A 17,132-nucleotide genomic window follows, 5' to 3' on the forward strand; every position below is an offset into this window, starting at 1 on the left:
AATAAAATGCCGTAGTCCTCACATCACTCGTTCCCTCCCTGCTTGAGAGGTCTCTCTTTGCGTCTCCTATTCTTTTAAGTTTCCGCATTGAACAGAATCTGGATTGCAGCCTGTGAATTGTGTCAGGTCTTTTGTCTTTCTGTTCAAGGTGAATAAAGCTCCATCCAAATTGCTTACTGAAACAATCTAGACTTGTCTATTAATCTGCTTCAAATACATGGCCTGGAAATAGCTCTGAGGAAAGTGATCTATTAATGGTATCGATCCTCATTTGGCCTTTTATATCATGGGTATTTTCCCCAGGTGGGTACTGTTTGCTCTACAGATTTTGTTAGCTCAAAATCCCACATGCCAGCATCAGACTTTGGGATGGAGGTTCCACAACACTTGCATTTTGTGATTCAGATCCATCCAGTGTTCTGACAGAAATGTGTTTGAATTTAAGTCTTTCTCTTATTCTATAAAATCTCCATTAAAACAATAATTAATATCAATTTTTCCTCCAACTTGCCCACTTGGGGATCCCTCCAGGGATTGCCCTAATTTGCCCAAGGTGTCAATTCCTCCTAAAATATCTCAACCAATTAAAACATTTTGGATTGCTTTTTTTACCAGTAGATATTTCCAAATGGCATGAGCCAAATTTTGGTTTTGCTTTGAGTCATATTAAGAGCCTGTATATTGCAATTTAAATGAAACTAAGGCACAGTTTCTTCAATCCAAGTTTAGGAGCTATTACTGGTGAGAGGCACTATTTAGAGGAAGCAATGGCCTGACCCCTAGATTTTGGATTTTAGTAGTTATTGAAATCTTCATTTTTCTCCATGTACCTCATCAAACATTGATTAAACATTCCATATTTTATATTTTACTTATTTGATAGCTTTTCTAGTTCTTACTTGTAGAAAGCAGCACACATAAGACTGTCCCTTCTTAGAGCAACAATCATGATGGCACTTGCTGAAGAGGTTAAAAACCTTGCTTTCTTGCTACTCTTCCAAGTATCAGTCGGATCAAGGAGCTCAGAAGAGTTTATCTTTCACCCTATCTTACCACATTTTGTTTTAAATAAACCATTAGAAATACACAATTCACAAGAAACAAATGGGTTTCTTTATTCTGATTGTTGCATGCAAAATTCTTCTATTTATTTATGGAAATAAAAAAGCTAATATATAGTAAACAGCATTCTCATTATTTCTACCAAATTACTTTTCTCCCCCACCTCATGGGAAAAGCATGATTTTCTATTTTATTTAAGTCACAGCAGTTCAGATTATTGATTTTTGCATACATTTTGACCCTGATGTGTAAGTTTCACACTTTTAACTGCAAGGGATAGAGCATCTGTCCAACAGAAATCTGTTTCTAACTTTTTTTTTTACTACTTCACAATGCAAAAAGTGATAACCATACTATAGTTTAATTAGACATTACCACCATGATGTACATATAGAAATAAAATAATAAAGGTGAAATGGATTTTATGTTTTAGAAATTTACCACCAATTAAAAAACCCTAGTAAATGCTTATTTGTCCATTTTGTTATTTCCCATACAAATCTCACACTTTAATGCTGTAACAACATGCAAAGAAAACAGCTCAGCTTTGTAAAAAACACTTTATAAAATTATACAATTTGACATTGCCTTCTTAAAAATAGGCCTTTTTGGACATTTTGGGCATGAATATCTTATATTATTCGAGGCACAGAATTTCCACTGCAATGTTGCAACAACATTTGGTTTGCTGTTCTTACCTCCTGCTGTAACAAACTGGCTTTTTGGGGCTCTGCTTATTTACACAGAAAACTTATTGCTAGTAGAAGAGCATACGAGCAATACAGATCTCTGCAAAAAAGGAGGAATAAAAACTCTGAAGACACATGTTCTAGTTTGAAAGTTGTAATTCACATATAATTTTAGAACAGTTCTCGTGAAGAATTAATGTCCTGCTTCTGTCCAGGTTAATTTTTCATAATAGCCATGAGGGGCCATGGTCAGGACCCTGATGTTCTATACCACCTCATATCATTGCCCAAGGCAGGGGGAAGAGTCACTGTCTCTCTCTTTTCCACGAAGAAGGGGTTCCTTCAGGTTGAGAAAACATGGATGACTGAATGGTCTGGCATTTGTTTATTATCAGGGGCTTCCTGTGTAAATCTTCTTCTTAAACCTTCTGTTATTAATATTTTTGTGGTTACTGTTAGTTTTCTTATCTCCTTGCTGTTTACAGTAAATTGTTCTTATCTCAACCCATGATCTTTCTCTTTTGTGCCTCCAGTTGGAGGGTGTGGAGGGGAAGGGTCAGGATGGTTTCCAGTGAGAACACTACATGGTAGAATACTGTTCCTAAACCACAACAATGATGTAAATCTATACCCAAATGTTTTCTTTTACAGAAAAGCCAAAGATGGTTTTACTCATCTCTGACAGATATTCAGTAACAGCAACCCTGCCACCTTTTCCTTAACTGGGTCTCAGAAGGGGCAGATTATTTTCTGCTTAGAAACATATCTAACAACTTTCTCAAAAGCATTTCCCACTCCAAATATCTCATGCTTATTCAGAAAGTCCAAACCTGGAAACCAGTGTACATGCCATGTTTTTATGCCTAGTACCTACCAACATTTAAATACTGCTCTTGATTGTGCTTTGCATTTCATACACAGGTCCTTTCCTGGTGACTTTTGATAAAACATAACTGTCTTTTTTGAGAAGAGTTGAACTGTGAATCTCCCCAGCTGGGTAAACCACCAGGGAGAACAGTGGCAGGCACAGTCATCCAGCTTATTCTGGATGTTTTTCACTCCCACATGTGTGTGGTCTGAACTGGAAAGGGATATGACAGAGTGGACTTTTTCTTCGTGGGTCTTTCATAGGGTCCTTAAGGTTGGAAAGATGTCTAAGACCACTCAGTCCCACTGTTGATCATCAAGCCCAAACATTCACATCCAACCTGCACATGTACAGTGGCTATTCACCAGAGATTTCAAGATCTCGCTGCTGGGCTGGGTTGCCACACAAATAAAAGGCTGTCAACCAATTAAATATAAATATTATGGACATATCAAGAGGAAATACCTTGGAATAATCAAGCTCTCGAGTTTCCCCCTCAGCATCCTCAGATGATGACGACCTTCACCAACATACTCATAGGTACACATTTCAAAGAGAAAATAAAAAATTTATTCTCTTCTTCCTTGCACTCCCACAAGCAATTTGGAAAAGAGAACAAAAGCACACTTTATGTCTAAAAGTAGCAAAGTCATTTCATAGAAATAGCTATCCAGGGAGCTTAGGAACATCCCCAAGGGACTGGTTTTCAAGGCACTCTCCTAAATGCAGAAGGAAAAGAAAAAATCAATAGAAAGAGGAGGTAAATATACAACATACACTTGAACATCATTTCACAAAGTGCTAGGAGAGGAAGTCAAAGAAGATGCTTTGATGACCAGTGAGGCTAAGAGTAGGTGGAGATAATGAGAACCAGAGGCTCCATGAACCTTACAGAGCCAAGAGGGGCAGTTCCATTTGCAACATCTGTAACAGAGGCACTTTCCAACAGTATGAGTTTCTGCTCTGACCTTACACTGTGGCAGGGCAGAGCATTTTTGTCAATGTTAAATTTTGCTGGTTTTCATATGCTTTCCCTAAATCCATAGATTATGAACAATTTGGGCTAGAAACAATCTCTCAAAGGAGATTTTTCTATCTCTCAGCGAACAGTTATACTATACAACACAGAAACTATTCCCTGATTGATCACATATTTTTGACATACAAGCTACTTATTTGTGCAATAAGCTCTATTCCAGCTATTTTAATCATATGATTGTTTTCCTCCTTCAGCAAGGAAAACATTGTTCCAAATTACATCAGTTTGTTGTATTTTATATTAGTCCCAATAGGATATTTTGCAGTTCACAGAGCAAATACACAGCTGGCTTCTGTCACTTAACCAAACCAGCTTCATTTACTTCGGTGGAGACAATATAATTAAGCCCAATTAATACATACATAAATATAAAAATATAAATATATGTATCTTCACACTGTAGATAAATATTTTTTTTTTGAAAAAAAATCCAAATCTAGTTGGGCTCTTTTTGCTTAGTTTTTTAAACTATAAAGAAGAGAAAAATCCAGTATCACCTATATTTTATAGCGCAGTGAAAATTTTTTTTGGAGCATAAAAGTGTATGGTAAGGAACGTTAAAACATGGGACTATTGTCATTCAAGTACAAGTGCTAAGTTAAAGGGCAATAAATAGCATATTAGGTCCATTTCTGCAAGCATTTTTGATACAGTAATATCTACTGGAATTACTTGTGTTGTTAATAAAACAGACGATATTTTGGTAAGAGTGTGCAAAACGGAAACATGAACTGTTTCTTTCTGAAAGATGCATTATTCCATGTCTTTTACTCTCTAGGAGTTCAGATGAGTGGGTAAATAAACAACACGACAGAGAAAACTTTGTCTGCAGAACCCGAGACTAGGGATCACAGAGGCTCTGAAATAATCATTACAAAATAAAATGAGGTCCCAGGATACAGCAGCTGCAGCTGGAGGGCAGGTGGAAAGGAGAGAGAGGAGAAAACGCTGAGACAGAGAAGGAAGGAACAACACCTTTTGCAAAAGAAATAGTGAACTTTCAGGTGTGCTGAAAATTCTTCAGAGTGTCTGCTGGGAAATGCAAACCTTGATGTAGCCATTAGTGGTTTTGAAAAGTGTAATCAAGATTATAATGAATTTTAAAACGTTTGAGAGGTGACATATAGAAACTAAGGGTCAAGCCTGTCTGCCACTTCTGAGCAGGAAAAAGGGGATTCTTAATATATCACGAAGCTGGCTGAAGCAGGTGCTGCTTTTTCTATACAAATCTCAGGGGTTTTGACAGCATTTGTGACCACAATGGCATATAGATATATATCCTTTACCACTCTCCTTTCAAAAGCAGTGAGAGAAACAAACCCAAATGCTAGATCCTACCCTTTTGGCTTGCCAGCATCACAGGTGGAACAGAGAGAAAGCTTCTATTAGTGAAGAAGGCAGAAAGTTTCAGCTAGCTGAACTTAAACAAGTTTTTTACTAGCAACCTGTGGCTATAATAGTATGCATGGTTCACAGCTTATATTTTCATTTGTCTATCTGCAAAAGATTGATGAGAGCTGTCATCTGTGAGGAAGAAAAATTGTTCTGATTCTGGATAAGTGTATGGCAAATCTTAAGATTTCCTGAGAAATTTATCATTTTTCTCACCATTTAAAGTCATATATTTAATCCAAGAAATGGGCCACAGAAGGTGCTAGAATCTCAATCTGTAGGATAAGAAATAGCAATTTGTTTAATGACCCAGGACAACTAAAAATTGCATATTTGATATTTCTTTTAAAGATAACAACACACAATAATTAAGAAATATTTTTAAAAGATACTAAGATCTACATAGTGCTTAGAAAAACAACTTTAAGACTGAGTCCAAGCTACACCTAATATAAATTCTGTAACAAAACAGAGGCACAGCTACCTTATTTTTGAAGAAGCCACAAAATTTACTGTCTCACCCAGACCTGTCATCACAGACGTCTCTCATTCCCTATCTCCATGTTGTCACCACCCCTGGGGAACCTTCAAACAGAGAAGGCAAAGGTCTGTGATGTCTCTTCCTTGCAGTGAGGCGTGTTGTCACCAGCATCTGACAGGTGGTTATCAGGAATAGGAAGGGAAACCCCCAGCTGGCAAGGAGAGACTGGGTCCCTAAGCTGGAGGGTGAGTAGCACTCAGCAAAGCTGTGCAAGGACAAAGCGGTCTTTCTAGTGACACTGTTAAGAAAGGCAGACGGTGCTATGAACCAACATGTGGGGCTGGCTGATGCTCTGGGTCTGCAAGGGGTGTGGGCATCTCACAGCTACCTTTCATCCATCCTCAGTGTAAACACTCACCTCTGAATTTGAAGTCATGTAGAAATTCTGGAGGGAGTAAACAACAGAAAACAACAGGCACTTTCAACAGTAAAATTACTTCTTGAAGGGGCTTATATTTATGAATACACACCGTTTTCCTGGGGTCTCTAAAATTCATCCTATGACATAAAAAGCAAAAGAAGCACCCCTTCCTTCTTGACTTGAAAAATATTTTGGTTCTGTGTTTCATTCTCAGTAAACAGCTGCTTAATCCAATCTGCTTGGCTGATTAAATCCATTTCAATAGGGGAAAAAATTTTCACAAACTTAAAAATAACCTTCACCTAGACACTCACAGGCACAGTGTACTGTCTTAAGAGACTCTGTTTTCAAGAAGGTTATTCAGCATCAGATGAATCTGTTACTAACCAATTGCTGTTTGCTATGTAGAAACTTATATGTTTTAACCAGTTATGTCTCTATTATATCTAAATGCAAAGCTCCAATTTTTGAAGTTAAATTTGTGACTTTTACTAATAAATTAAAAATAGTATGACTTTATATTTTTCACAAGATAAAATGTGTGAACTGGCCACACTGGAAAGAGGCTCTGAAAAGATTATGAAAAACTTTAAAAATAAACAAGCAGTAAGAGCAAAATTCCTTATACCTGGAGAAATCTGCTCTTTACATATATATATATATATATATATGATGTCAGGGACATGAGGCATCATTTTTCCTTTGAAGAATTGTGAAATAGCATTTATCAACAACAGGTATTGCATGAATTTATGAAATTACTTTTATTAGTCAAAATACTAGAAACTGTAACCAACACACCTATGACAGACTCTGCAATCTTCTGTTGTCTCCAAACTAAAATCTTAAAAAGACACTGACCTTCACAGGCCCTGGACAGAAATCTCAGAGGCTCAGCTTACATGCCACAGAGCAAGTAGCACAGGGAAAAAACGAGCTCTTAACATCTCCTACGAAGGAGAGAACAAGCTTCAAGGGTGGATTTTTAGTGTTTTGAGACCAGGTCACTGTTGGTTTCTTGACCAGAGAATCACAGAATAAATCATAGGATGGTTTGGTATAAATCATTGGATGGGGTCTTAAAGGTCATCTAGTTCCAACCTCCCTGCTAGGGACAGCAACACCTTCTGCTAGACCAGGTTGCTCAGGCCCCATCCAGCCTGGCCTTGAACACTTTCAGGGATGGGGCACACACAGCTTCTCTGGGCAACCTGTTCCAGTGCTTCACCACCTTCACAGTAAAAAATTTTTTCCTAATATCCAATCTATATCTACCCTCTCTCAGTTTCAAGCTATTCTCCTCTGTCTTGGGGTGACCTTATGATGTGTATCCCATATCACTGCCTATGCCCAGAAATTAATTTTTGTGCCTTTCTATGCCTCTAAACTGAGCCTGAGAGGGGGAAGGAAAAAACTGAGCAAAACTTTTTCAAAGCAGTTTGCAGCTTGTTCAAGGTCACACAGAGATAGCAACGTTTGTTTCTCCCAGCTGAGGCAGGGGAGGGAGGAAGCACCCGGCTTGCTGCTTTCCAGTCAGCTTTTGGCCAGTTTCAGTTTCTTGTTCTCCGGAGAGAGACTGAGTTGAACTTTGTTTTTCCTTCCCTGGAATTCTGGATTTTCTCCCTTTCTACTGGTCTGCTTTCAACATCAGAGCACATCAGGAGGACTTTCCACCGAGTACAGAGGGCCTGGCCCTGGGCCAAACCCCAGCTCCGAGGAGACCAAAGGGAGGACTCTAACACTTTCCCAGGTTTTTCCTCCACAGTGAAAGATTTTATTATTTAGCATTATTTTCCTTTTCCCATGTGTTTGGTAAATAAATACTTTTATCTCCTTCACTTTCCTTCGAGGAAAATTTATTTTCCCCGAACCTGGTGGGGGAAGGGGTGGTTGTGCCTTCTCTCAGAGGATATATTTCTAAATTTGGCCAAACCGGAACATCCTCTCACTATATGCCCTTGTAAAACTCTTCATGTCCAACTCTCTTGTAGCTGCCTTAAGGTACTGCAAGGCTGCTCTAAGGTCTCTCTGCAGCCTTCCCTTCTCCAGGCCAAGCAGCTCCAGCTCTCTCACTCTGCCCTCATACCAGAGGTGCTGCAGCCCTCTGAGAATATTCATGGCCCTATCCATTCATCATCCAGCCTGTGTTTGTGCTGGTGCAGACCTTCCACTCGACTTTGTTGAACTTCATGAGGTTTGCATGAGCCTACCTCTGAAGCCTGTCAAGGTCCACAGAAGGTACAACAAAAGAACAAAAGGTAGCTGACAAAATGCTGCAAAATTCTTTCAGCAGTGGCTTTTCAGATTAGTTTTTTAATGACAAGCATAGATGGCAACTCATTCATTTCTTGTCAGAATGGAGCAACTTCTTCAATTGTTGCTAATTGCTTCTGGCAGTAGATGTGTAGCACAGTATTGCAAAGCCCAGAAATCTGGGATTTTAAAGAAAAGGAGTTATTTGAGTTATTTTCCTGCTTAAGATGAGAGGAGCTGTAAAGGTTATAGATATAAGGTGGGGTTTTTCAATTGTAAAAATTAAAACCAACAAATAATAGTCAGCAGGGCAAAATATTATCTCCGCATCTTGAGATTTTTGTTATTTCTGCTTATCAAAAAAGACAAGTCCTGAAAGATGTGTTCACCCTTTTTGCTTCCTTGCTCAGACAAAGGTGCCATTTAACCTTAATGATCTGAAAGGTTCTGTTGCCTTTACAGGTAATGTCTCCCTTTCATAGCTCCTTGCTTGCCTCTGTGATAAACCACAAAGCTAGCATTTTTGCCTATCTACATTCATAGCTATAGATCTTAAAAGTGAGCTAGAGCAGAGCTGGACAACTCACTTGTGTAGGGCAGTCACAAGGACCACCATTTGTTTTTAATGAGAATTGGCAAATAATTACTTGACATAATTGTCAATTCACAATTCAAAGAGACAACAATGAAATCAAGGGAAAGGGGGATTGTTGTAACCACTAGATGTGTCTTTGGGATTGTCTTCTACTAAATGGGTTGTTTATAGGAGACTTTAAATTATCATAGTGTCACTTATTTTTTCTTCTAGCTAACTGGAAATTACCATTGCTTGGAGATCATTATTGTATGAGAGTATGTAATTTTGTGATGAAACTGTGTTTTAGAAAAGTGACAATTTGATTGAGCCATTCAATCTTAGAAATCTGACTGCTTAAAATACCTCTTCAGAAATACAGTACTTCCTAAGAGAACAATAGGTTTTTGATTCATTGAAATGCAACACTTGAATTAAATGATCTGAAGTGTCACTTTTTTTGTTCAAAATGCCTAAAATTCCCAACAAATATTCAAATTTTCAGTCAGTACTCACAGTGACAGAACAGCAACTACATGCATTACCTGACCCATGTCAACAGAAGAAGACATTAGCACCTTCTAAAATCAGGTTGGTTACTGTTATTCAGACTCTAGCACACTTACTGCTGAAAGACAAACTGGAGTTATTATCTTTCTGCAAGTATGTAAAGGTGATTTTTCTTGACAAAATGCAAGTCACCTTGCTGCAACCCTAACAAGTTTGCATTTCACTGTTTTCCTTTTAAAATTCTTCATGATGATGTATTAAATATTTGGACATGTGAAAGATACAAGACAAATGTGACAGTACTTTTAGGCAACTTTAAATCATATTAGTTCAAAGCCCCATGAGTATTTTTTTTCATATGCTTATTTGAAAATTGCCCCTTTTGTCATATAGGAACAGTATTCTCCCTATTTACAATTTCTTTAGGATAGGAAACTTGATCTCAAGCAGGGCTCTAGACCTTTTTTTAAAAATAAATTTATATTGTTGTGAAATATTAAATAGCTAACTAGAGACAGGTTAGTTTTAAAAGCCATGTGAACGTAGAGCACTGATTTGCGGGTGTCATCCACTGTATTCTATCTTTCAAATCAACTTTGTCACCTCCTCTGAATTTACACTACAAATTCATACTATTACCCACTTTGCTGAAGCAGTTAGCCAATACATCCTGGCAAGTTGTTCCTCTTAAGATGAAAAATAGAAGTCAGGTATATCATTTGGTGTAATCTTGTTTATTTACAGAAAATAAGCACAAAGTGCAGGTTCCTTGAGAAGAGTAGGATAAACAAACAGCAGGCAGCTCAGCGTCTCAGCTAAACCTACATCTGCTGCTCAGTCAAGCTTCACGGTTCAAGAAGTCTCCGTCCCTGTGTCCCCTCAAGATGATTCTCTTGTTTCCTTTCTGGATGCTCACTGCCTCCAGCACCACCAGCATCCAAAATGTCCTTGGTTTGTAAAGCTCTCCGTTCACTGCAGTTTAGCTTTGAGAGAAGCAGCTGCTACTTAGAATTCCTCGATTTATTATTCTCTCCTTTATTTTTAGAAAAATTTCAAAAAGCAGAACACATCATCTTCCTTTTTACAGGCTTGTAGGGGAAAGGGAATGTCATTTTAAACCTCTGCCAGTGGCATCTATTGATATTCTTGTAACAGTGTTTCTACTATGGTGGGCTTGGCTTTGCTCCACAGCTCCCTTCACAGACTTTTTCACAGCCTGCTGTTTTATTTGTAGTTCCTAGTTTGAAAATTACTTGAAATTAAGGACTAGATGTGATAGACATCTGCTCTATGTGATCTTTATTTTAATGGATTAGCATTACTTCCTATGCGCTATTAACTACAGCAGCCAACATATAAAAAAGCCACTTACTTACAGGAGAAGCAGAAAACAAAACTTGAAAGGCTGGTGAAACAATCAACAAACAAAAACCTCAAAAAGCCCAAAACAACAGAACCCTAAAACAATCAAAAAAACCCCACCTAAAACCCACTAAACCAAAAAAACACCCCATCAACCTAATCCAAATGACCTACAAAAGTTCTGTTAGTTCAAAGAATAAATTTGATGTACCAGAGCCAGAAATTATGACTAAAAAAGGCTTCAGATATGAAGCTTCCATAAAAAACAGATAAAGTGAGAACACAAGGTGAAGTAGGCAGACATGAGATGTGGAATACAACCAAATCAGAGCTGCAGATAATTGAGCTCTAGTGCAAAGATGGGCACAAAGCTAGAGTACACGGACAAGGATACAGAACAAGCAGTAAGATAATTAAAAAAGGAAATTCTGGTGATGAAGTCAGAAAAGAAATGTGGTAGCAGTAAAAGTGGATAAGGAAATGAAAATTTCAGACAGCAATGGAAGATGTATTCATGAACCGCAAGACTAAAAGCAGCAAAAGCAGAAGTACAAAACTCTTTGCTGGATTAGTAGGAGTATCTGTGACTATTGATAAAAATGAACTCATGAAACCCGTTATGGACAAAATATTGAAAAACAGGTGAGAAAGCAAAGAAAACATGGTCAAGAGGAAACAAAATGATAAAAGAAATCGATGGATTTGATGCATTGTGGGAGATAAGACATCCCTCATCTTCTCTAGACTGAAATGCAATACACTTTACTGTGAGAAACAAGGGCACAGCATGGTTCCTATTGTAGATTTTTTTGGGGAAAAAAAAAAGAAACCATGCATGAATTTCTGTAAATGGTAATTGCATGCCTGATGTCTGCAGCAGTTCCTGTAAGACTTATAGTGAACACATAAAAAGTTATCAAAAAAAAGAAAATTGAAAATATCAATACTATTTATAATAACTCCTCTCCTGATTAGACAGATTGTTTCAGTCTTTCTTGGTATTATTTTACATAGTCTACAGCAGTGTTATTACTACTTTCCATCACGGGGATTTAAATAATCAGGGAAAGGAATATAGTTAAAAGCCAAGGAAGTATTTACACACAACTGGAAGCCTGAAACCTTCTGCAAGTTGTTCCCAGAATTGGTTCATATATGATTTTGAATGAATAAATATCAATTTGCACAGGAAACACATACCCTGTACAGACGCAGAGGCTCTCACACAAGCACCAGTCTGTTGAAACTTGAATTCAGTTTTCTAGAAATGCATTTTTCATCCCAAAGAGAAATAAACATGTGTAATAATTAAATAATTTCCTTCTTTTTTAATGACATTTCTATAAAAGAAAATTTTGTCTTTTAATGCAAGAGATGAAGATATCCTATTACTGGCCAAATTACATCCTCTAACTCTTGACAAATTAGAGAAAGTACTGGTTTTTTTAACCAAAGACTGCTCACAAGTTTGACAGAACCAAAATGAAACAAACAAACAAACAAAAAAAAAAAAAAAAAAATCAAGAAAAGGAACTCTGTCCTTACCAGAACTTCTTCCAGTTGCTGAATGACTAAATATGAGAAGTGGTCTCAGTTGGAGAGAGCAAGTGAAATGAAGGAAGGGAAGCACAGGTGTTTTTAAGTAGAAGAAAATACTTCAGGTATGTAGCCCAAAGATAGCGTTAAATTTTGTTTCCAAAAAAAGAACATTACCAGACTGTGAATGGCTCTTAGGTGTAGCGAGATGCCTGGAGGAAATAAAAATGTTTTGGTTCAAAGTCCTTTCCTGAAGAGAAGCATTTACCCTCAGCAATTAAGAATCAGCAGTAGACAACTATTGCTGTAATATCTTTGGACGGTTTTATAACACACCCTGCAGAAAGGCCTTGCTACGTTAAAATATTGAGATGTGCAGTAACAGCAGTATGGCATCACTGTTATTGCAGCTATAGAATAAAACTGCAAGAGTCTTCTCTTTCAATTTTGAGTTCACATAGCTAGATACATTGTTTTGCAACCATTCATGCTGGCAAACTAAAGGGAGGCTCTCTCCTTAAGAAAGCCATGGAACAAGGTGGGCTGAGCTTTGGGTGACACTGGATGAGACCCCACCTCGTGTCAGAAGATCACAGACTAGGCTCTGCAGAGGTCTACTGTTCAAACAGCCTGCCAAAGAAAAGAAAGGGTCATAACACATTGTAAAAGCAGTAAAAAAATTTCCTGTGTGACTTGACACTGAAGGCACACAAGGGAGAAGAAAGCAGATGAATGACCCAAGTGAGAAGTGTCACACACTTGCCTTGTCACATTTTTTCTGTTCTGCACCAGCAAATGTAAAAAGTAACATTACTCTGCTGGAAACCAGGTCCAGCATTCCCATGATTAGAGTTTAATGGATTTAGGTCTTAATTTGCATTGAAATATTTTGCTGATTTACTTAAATGAATAGAAGACAGCAGCTATGGACCCTCAACTCACACTGAGCCAATGCTTGGTGTGGTGCAAGAAGTTCCTTCTCCCAGCTGTGAGGAATCACCTGCAGTGAGGGTCTACAGGCAGAGGGTGTGCCTGCCTCAGCATTCTCAGTGCATTTTCCTGCAAAATCACACAAATTGGCAACTTAGGCTGCACTATGGTTTGCAGGACCTGAACAACAATTCCCTTCTGCTGGCTCTACTTTTGAGACAGTCATGTTGGAATAAAAAAACGACAGGCACTGGGGATGGAGAAAGATCCTCATTCTCAGCAACATAAGTAACTGATGGAAAGTCAGATCCTGGAAAACTGTGGTTTTTTCTTCCACAAAACCCAGAGAAAAGAAAAAAAACCCACAATCCTATGCTGACTTGGCTAGAGGTAGCTTCAGTTATAGTCTCTTAGATGAGAAAACATCAGAGGCTTTCCTTTGCTTGCAAAAACTATTAGCCTTTTCCTGGCAGCTGCCACCTCTGGGGTAGAGGAAAGCTCACGCCTTTTGTACGTGGCAGGCTCCAGTTCCAGACACTTTAAAGATTTCAAAGTCCCTGAAACTGGAGTGCAACAGTGCTATGACAGAAGCAACAGAAAAACGAGGTGGCAAATTTTTTAGATCTACATTCTTTTTATTGTACAATGCAAGAAAACCAAAAAAACCTTCAGAAACCTAAAACCTACTGTTCCCTATCAAACACTGTTCTCAGGCAGCAGGCAAAATGTTATCTGAAGTGCTCAAAGGAAATCTGCTCCAAAGAGCTCCAACCTCCTAGTAAAAAAACCTGGCATTGCATGAAATGTCATTTGTTTCTTGTTTTGTTTTTTTGCACAAATCTCAGAACACATTTGATCCTTTTGATAAGCTAGATATCCTGGATCTTTACAAATGCTGGAAAGTGTGTTTACACCCAAATTTCTTATGCTTCTCAGCATGCTTTCCTGTGCCATGTGTTTTATGCTGACTTGTCTCCAAGTCTTTCTTCATTATTTGGATACAGAGTGGTTACTTAGAGTTAAAGCTTAACTGGGTAGTTTTGCATTTTTTATATTTTTGCGTCACCCAAGTCTGTGTATATTTATTTGAAAAAAGCAAGTAAATATTATTTAGCAAAGTAGTCTGTGCAGCCAGTTACAGGGAAACTGCAAGACTAACAAAATAGTAAAAGAGGACATTTTCCTTCTAAAATTCCAACCTAAATTATGGTGTACAGCAAGTAATCAAGCTCCAGTTTATCTTAATGCAAAGCTTTTTGTGGCTTGGATGTAAAATTAAATTACCACTTCCCTTTCCGGCAAGAAAAAAATGTCTTTGAACTATCTGACTACACATCAGGTTTTGCAGCCATTACATTCCCTTTCTTCCTCTTTCTTTTCCCCCAGATGAAATCAAGTGATGTCTTACATCAGTGGTAGCAATAGCTTTGGCTATTTCTAAATTTAGCAACGTATTTTGGATGGGATGGGCTATTGCACCTCGGCAAGTCTTGCTAATAAAGATGACTATTCTGCTTCTATGAATAATCTGCTTCTATCTGCAAAGGATAAAACTAAGCATTCTCTTGCTCAGTCCCCATAGACAAGTGATCAGAGAATAAATAGATTGATGTTTAAGGAAGATTGTTCTCAAGAAATCAACATACTCTGTTTCTCCACAGCTTATGTAGGTCCCCTGGTGACCATTCCATTTTGCTGGAACAGGTGTACAGCTCTGCACAGTTCATTTGCCTCCTGCCCCTGCTCTGCTGGTAAGGTTTTCCGTGCAATATTCTGCACTGGAATTGGTGGTCGAGTCCTTTGTGTGAGCAGGCTTCACACACAAAACTTTTAGGCTGAAGAGATTTGGGCACATTGAACTGCTACACTGTGCAAGTTATTCAGCAACACCGTCAGCAAATGCTTTCTGTCAGATGGTGTTGAACATTTGTCTTCCACCTGTCCTCATTTTATTACCTGAAAATGTGGTAAAATAAGACTCCAGATCTTTGGGAAGTTGGAAAATTAAGGGAATTTTCTGGCCAGCTGGATTTTCTTCCATGCTGACCTGGCCATCTGGAATTGAGGTGGCCAAGAAGAATGTCAGTGCTGTGCCATGATGAGAATGCTCTGACCATACTCCTAGAAGCAGCTTTGAGTCCATACCACTATACAAGGTTTGCCAGCAGGTATAAAGTCATCTGGCTTTCTGGTCTGAGTCTAGATGGGTGAGAACACGTGGCAGTTCAGGGAGGGGGTGAAAAAATCCAAAAGTAGGTTTGTATTTGGCAGCTGGAGTTGTGTCTGTCAGGGCAAAGACACAACCTTAGTCTGACACATACTGAACTTCTAGATATGAAGCAGATTTCTGAGCTTTGCCTTCCTCATTATAGACTTATAAATTGCTTGATCCTTTGGCTACTGTACAGCAAGAAGACAGTGACAGGATACTAAAGAGAGGAAGGATCTGAAGCAGTGGTTTTCTTTAGATTTTCAGATCAGCTGTCTAGGTTTCTCCCAACCACTGCTGTGCTGTCTGCAGTTTCTGAATATTCTTCTCAGAAATGCCCCCAAGAAAAGTACCAGATAAAGGCATATTACTTTTATGTTGATTTATGATTTTGTTGTGCTTTTTTTTCCTCCAAAGGAGTATCACTTTGCTCCCTGACATTCAGTCCTGTGCGTCTGAACATCAAAAGTCGTACATCAGCTTCCCAGCTTCGACAGATGAAAATAAAAATGGAAGGTGACTCAGTAGGCAGGCGCAGCAACAAAAATATAGCTCTGCTTTCTACTCTGGCTATGTTCTATTTCTCTATGATTTTTGTATTCCTTATTTCTTTGTGCATTATTCTTTGTGCATTATTCTTTGCGCATCTGAAAAACTAGGGGGAAATTGTGATTGCTTGCTGTCATCCCCGGGTTCTTAGTGGTAACTGTCAAACATGGAACACACCAGCTCTGCTGGAGGTGTGTGAGCAAGCCCTCTTTGCTATACCCATTAGTTTCAGGTGACTTTTCCCCTCTCAGTTTTCTCTGCTTCTGGACCAGATATGGAGAGACACACACACAGAGGAGGACTAAGGACTCTGTCTTTTTCCAGCTGTGATGCAGAAAGAGATTTCCTCTGTAAGAAATCTTTAGATTGTCTGTACTTCATTTGGAATAACAGAATAAAAAGAAAATCAAATGCTGAGAAGGGTGAGAACTCCTAATGTAAAATACCCCTGACCCCCAAAAACTTTACAAAAGCTGATGCTATATGAAGTCTTCTTGACACAGTGGTGGTAAAGACTGCAAATTTCCCTCTTGGAGAAACTTCTAAGTGATCCAAGAAAGACAACAGGTCAAACCAAATAATTCTCTTCACTTCTTTATGCTATCGTTTCCCACTCTTGGAGCTGTAACACAAAACTGAATAGATCTTTTTTTTTAAGGTTTTCAGTCCTCCAGAAATTACTGTAGGATTTCTACCACAGGCTACTTCTGTGTATAGCTCACTGTCAGAAATTCCTGGTCACCAGCCCTCTGAACATTGCAGCTTCCATATGAACCTGTCAGGCTAGTGAAGGCTGATGGCTACCAGCAGCTGCTGCTAGGCAAAGAAAGACCTTGAATACCCAAGATGTTAACAGGTGTGCTAACCACCATAAAGAGCATTTTAGCCTTGTACTGAGTAGGATAGGTGAAATGATAGGAACATTACACAGAGCTTTGGAGCAGGATGAACAGAAGCTGAACCACAGGATCCATGGCTTTCTGGTGCTGGGGCTGGGGCTGGGACTGCAATGCGGCAGTTTCACTTTTGAGTTTTCTCTGTCAGGAAGACACAAAGGAGTGAAAAACCATTAGTGGGAAACCCAGAAAAACAAGGAGAAAATCCAAGATGCACTGGTACAATGGTGCTCAGAGAGAGAAAACTGAGCCAGCTTGGAGTGCTGGAAAAATAAACTTCCTCTTGTTTATTTTTATTGTATTGAGGGAAGCAAAGTTGTATGCATTCCTTAAAAAGAAGGATTGCATGCAAGTAATACTT

Source organism: Corvus kubaryi, unplaced genomic scaffold (genome assembly GCF_017639235.1).
Source record: "Corvus kubaryi isolate FWS band 111438036 unplaced genomic scaffold, C.kubaryi_AGA036_p1.0 37398, whole genome shotgun sequence".
NCBI classification, from domain to species: Eukaryota; Metazoa; Chordata; class Aves; order Passeriformes; family Corvidae; genus Corvus; species Corvus kubaryi.